Below are 6000 nucleotides of genomic sequence, written 5' to 3'. Positions count from 1 at the left end.
AGAAAAGCATAGCAGAAACAAGTCACTGAAACCAGTATAGATGGTTACAGACTGGCAATATTTGCTGCACATTGGTATTTCCCAAAACAACTTCAATCTGGGAGTCACTAGTGTACATTTTTACTGTAATTACCACTTGAGCCAGGAAGTGCTACTTAAGCCATTCATTTGCCCTCCCCCCCATTATCAGCCGTTATGCATCAACACCTTTTGCATGATTACTCTCCTCAGAAAGCCTATCACCCAAGAATTAAGCTGGACAACTTGGGATGCAAATGCTTTTGCCAGTCCCCATATGCAGGGTTTCTCAGGCGTTCTTAGGATGTTGGTTAGCCAGAGATGTAATTATTAAACCATACAAACTGTCCTTGCCATGTATAAGAATTAACTCTTATGAAGAACAACCATAACATAGAACCCACATACAAATTTTCAAAATACCCCTGCCAACTACTGAACCCAAAAGTGGGTACAAAAAGTACTAATTTCTAAACAAATATTGGCCAACAAAGATCAACAAACTGCCTTTTCACTGTGTCAGTAACCAACTAATAACAAGATGAGAAAAAAAAGAAAACAGGGTTTTTCAGAATAAAAATATGGAATATTTTGTGGGTGTGTTTTGTAAAATAGGGGAACATAATGTACAAAATAAGTGGAACACAGGTGCAACAAGAAAGTTGGAGTCTGCCTTGAAAAAACTACTGTCCTTTGTTCCCACTAACCTGCAAACTAAAGGGAACACCAGTGTGTCACTGGAACGACCATTAAAAAACATAGGGGGGGATAAAAGGGAGAATAAACCCTCTATAGGGCAGAGTCACTTTCTTTATACCACTCAGCACCCAGCATTCCACCCTGTGCAGCAGTATTAACTGTAATGCACTGGTAGCTGTTTCCAAAGTCAAGAAGAAAAGCCTTGCTATTCCAGCATTTTACTTAAACAGCATAAAATATGTAAATGCCTGATGGAAAATATAACCCTTGCTTCTTCCTTGCTAAATAACCAGATAAAGTGACATGGCATTAAGTTAGCCAGGAATAGCGTTACAAAACATGCTGCTGTTGTATAAAGGATAATTCAGTTCTAAAGCACATAAGATTTATAACTACATACCCTAAAATTATCTGCATTTATAAAAGCATGTCAGCTTTTTTAAATCAGCCAACAACTGGACATTCTTCGCCTGAGCACTCTGTTGAAGAACACCACCAGTGTAATGCATAATCTTCATCCCCCTTCTCAATGCCTTATTCACTGGTCCTTGCATAAGGTCATACAGATCTGACCCAGCCTTGAAATTATGGGGAGAAAGTCTAAACCGCCTTGCAGGGGATTTAAAGACTACTGTAAACTGTTCTGATTTGTTTCTAAACAAACCACACTGTCATTTACAGTCATTGCTTTTTTTGTTTGCTGTTTCAGTAAAACATCTTTTTGTGTCACCTGATTTACCCCCATGAGCTCCCATCATCATACAATCAAGAGGCCAGATGAGTCTACATGAACCTGATGAGTTTGGAAACAGCCAATAGAAATTAGTAATTTTTTATCTGATAGCAGACATGCCATTGCATTATCCATTGGCTGCCAGTCTGAACAGTATGCAGGAGAGCCACTGGTCCTACCACTAGCAGGAGGACTAGAGAATGTGATGTGATGTGTGAAACTTTGGGGTAAAGTGGTTGAAACAATGATTTCTCTAGCCTGGAATCCCCTACTTGGCAAGTTTCATCTATATATTTAATAAATATCTTTATTACATGGCATTCAAAATAACATGCTGATTCTCCTAAAACATATGCCTTTAATGTAGACCTTAAATTTAAAGATGTTTTAGAGCTAGCAAGCATTCTAATTGGTATAAAACATTGACTGTGAGACAGTGAGGCAGGTATTTTTCTCTTTAATATTACTAAACTGTGACAGATTTGGGTCAGGCTCTTTATCACCGAAAACCTGAATTTGTTGCAGAAGAAAACGCAATTTTTTCGAGATTTATTATGCAACAAAACTCTAACAATTCTGAATCCAAAAAAACTCTAGCTAAAACTTGTCAAGATCATGTAGAAGTCAATGGCAGATGTCCCTTTTACAACCTGAAGATCTTTCTTTGCTTCATAGTTTTCAAGGTTTTCAGGTATTATCACACTGGGTTTTGAGCAACAATACGAAAAAGTCACAGTTATCATGCAACAAGTTGAAAAAGTTGCAGTTTTCGTGACTTTTACGCAGCTTTTTCTTGTCCGTGCTTTTTCAGTTTGGATTTTTTGTTAAATGTTTTTGTTAAATGACTGCCATTTGTTGAAATTCATTTTTTCATGGTTTCAAAAAAATGTAAATGTTTTAGTAAATCCTCCATAATGCTATAAAAGAAAAAAGCAATATATGAGCGCAAGCCTTATCACTGTATTTTGGTTGAATGGGCTTGAAAGAGAAATAGAATAAAGAGCACAGAATGATTCATGTGGAAACCCATGTTCTAAAAGGAACTTCCATTATAAACATATGTTTCTTTTCTTCTTAGATTGTCTACCAAGCAAAAATGACACTTTTATAAAATGTGAAGTAGACTAAGTAGACTGTAACAAGACACTTCATCTATAAGGATATGAGGAATAAAGTGGAGCGTACTTAACTGCAGTACATGGGCAGGGAGACACAAATCTTACCCATCACGCTAAAACCCTGGCACATAAGCTACTACTTCCAGCCAAGTAAAAATCTGTACCACTCTGCTGACTCAATGCACATGGGCCAGTGTTCAACAGTGGAAGTCATCAAGGTAATCCCTGAGAAGTGTGGAATAAAATACTTAATTGTGCATAGACAACACCCAACTAATATTTGAAAGTTGGATTTGAAGTGTGGCTATGGCTTGTGCTGTTATACAATTTAGTAACTGCTTTTCAATGAAAAGTTATATCTCTCCTTGCCTTCCACATTTTCTTAACATCGTTTGTGACCTCCTTTAACTTCCCATTAATTTAACTGCTATCACCACAAACAATGATATGCTATTCTCACGTTTTTTTTCTTTCTCTTTTTTGTCCCTCATCTTTGTACCTACAAACCTGTACTTGTGAGCTATCAGGGCTAGCAGCTGTGCAAAGCTGCTTTTCTCTGTACATTGTATAAGGGATGTGCCTTGCACCTCACCCACATTTGGAAATTGTATTATTTTGGAACAAACACTCCATTTAAATGAATACTAAACCACATTTGCACATTAAATTTGGCCTCATTTGTGGGAAAAAATATAAAGAAAAATCAAATGTGAAGCAGAGTAAATACCTGTGATAACTAGGACTCCTATTTTGTTCAGCCAGGTAATGATTTATCTAATGCCTGTCTGGCAAAAAACTCTGGGATTGGGGCCAAGAGTAATCATTTATTTGGTGAGTTACTAACCTTTAGACAACAATTTCTATCCTGCAGAAAGGGTGAAACTATAGTCTTTAAGTGAGATATCACTTTCCAAATATGATGAAACTGCATGTGCATTTAGTTGCAAATCAGACACCATTGCATGGAAGTCCGGTTGGTGTCATTACTGGGGTTCGGCATTTAACATCTGTGGCCGTATTTATAATGGGGCACCTGAGGGCCAGTGGGCTAAGGGGGTAAGGGGTTCGGGACGATCATTGTGAGTGACGTTGTTTGACGTCACTGTCGCTATGTTGGTGCGTGTGACATCAGGTGCACAACGCAGAGGTATATTAAATACACCCCAGGGTCCCCTGTGTAAATAGGTGCAACAGAGCTCAATTCAGAATGGAAAGCAGGAAATGCTTTTTTTACTCGCCACATGTCAGCTGTTTATAGCATGAGCTACAGATCCAAGTTAAAATCAAAAATTCTAAAATAGTGTCACTGCTTTTCACCAACCTTCTACCCCACAACCCAGGAATTCAGGTATCTGTGTTTGGGAAGATTTGGGGAGCCACGCATTTTAAAAGGGTAGAATGAAATCTAGGCTGCGTCTTCATTGTGATGTGGTTATTATTCAAGTAAATGAACGACTGGTGGTCATTTAAATCTGCAAGCTGAACTACACCAATTACACAAACACCTTTCTGACTCCAGTATCTGTAAAGCCATACTGAGTAAAGTGAGTATAGCCGGTTAGCCAGGTCATTGTGCCTGAATGTGGAAGTTAATAAAGGCTACCGAGCAAAGCATGGGGGTACATTACCATAACAAGCTGCTGTAAGCACCAACAGAAGAATTATGCATAGTGATAGATCCCATGTGTTTATAACACTATACCAAATGTTACCATGGGTAAACATTAATTTTAGTATGCTGACAGAGTAGTTTCATTGACAGAACTGTGAAAAACTATTCACAAATTTTAATCAACACAATATGCAGGTAAGACTCCTTGTACAGAATAACCTGCGCTGTAGCCTTACATTTTCTGAACAATTACAGAAAAATAAATCCAAATCCTAGGTTGAAATATGGTGCCTTTTCAAAGTGAGGACTAGGAACCATTCTAAAAACAACAGAGCCAAAGTATAAAATTCCTTTCTCTATCCCCCAGGACAACAAAAAAAGGGCCAAGTTCAACATGTGCAATCAATAAATACCATGCAGAGGAATGTGACTGGTAGAAGCACAGTCTGTCACATCAGCTGAGAGCATCAAGATCACACACCAAGCTCATTTATATACATACCTCCCTCTATCCTCCTAGATACTGCCTTATCTACAGCAAATATTTTTAAAACTGAGTTCAACTGCTCCTCCTATCCTTTTTACTTATACTCCGCTGCAAATATATTATATGACTGAAAGGTTGTAAGCAATCTATTGGTTCAAATAAATAAGAAACAATAAGTCATTTAATTAACAAATGTCTATACAAAATAGAGGTGCATTATACAGGATATATATATATATATATATATACATACAACATCTACTTTATTGTAATGGTTTTGGTTGTGAAGTAACTGTCCTGTTATAGGAGAATGCACATATAACTAGCTGTGAGGTATTTAAGGGATAGTTTAACTTTAAATCAACTTTTACAATAATTTATGCAGTGATATTTGGAAACCATTTACAATTAGTCTTCATTCTTTTATGTTGTGAATTTTTCAAAAATGATTTAGCTTTTTGTTTATCTGGTTGCTAGAGTCTAATTAACCCTAGCAACCAGGTAGTGGTTTGAATGAGAGACTGGAAGATGAATAGGAGAGTGGCTGAGTCCAAAGATACGTAATAACAAAAACATTGTAGCCTCACGGAGCAATAGTTCTGTTTGTCTTCCCTTTGAAAGTTGGAAAGAGGCAAAAGAGGGGTAACATAATTCAAAAACTATATAACAAATAATAGCTATCTATTGAAAGCAGTAGTATTTGACTGTCCCTTTCTTTTCTCTGCACTACTGGTTCTGACTCTTGAAACAATGTAGCAGAAGCAGTTCTTCAACATCCCTGTAAAGGAGTGTGAAACACATTGAGGGAGGAGACCTGGTGTCTACTAAGTTGTTTCAATAGTCACAACCAGCAGAGAAAAGGGGACAGACAGGTATTGCTTTTAAAAGTAATCACATATACAAATAATTTTAAAGCCACTGAAACATGAATAATTAATGCATACTGGAAAGTTGATTTAAATTTTACTTCATTATGCAAAAAACTAATTATTTGTTTGGAGTTCCATTTTAAATACCTATGACTTATTATAGGTTCAGTACATCCTTTTTTTCTTATATTAATTACTCTGTTAAATAATCTTGTTAAGCGCTGTAAATCCCATAGTGATCCAACCCATGAGTTTCAGATAGCATCTGAGGCCACTGTGACAAAAACCCGTGCTTGTGGCTAACGTTAACCATTTGACTGCAGCTGTCTGCTGCTTCATCAGGCTTGAGAATTTCACCCCACAGCCATGCTAGCTCTTCTTTCAAATGTGGGTTACTCAAAGTATAATCAGGGGTGTAATTACAGAGGCAGGGGGGCAAGGAGTTATAGGGCACCCAGTGAGGC

Source organism: Xenopus tropicalis, chromosome 1 (assembly GCF_000004195.4).
Source record: "Xenopus tropicalis strain Nigerian chromosome 1, UCB_Xtro_10.0, whole genome shotgun sequence".
In the NCBI taxonomy this organism is placed as follows: Eukaryota; Metazoa; Chordata; class Amphibia; order Anura; family Pipidae; genus Xenopus; species Xenopus tropicalis.
Note: the sequence above shows the minus strand (reverse complement) of the source record.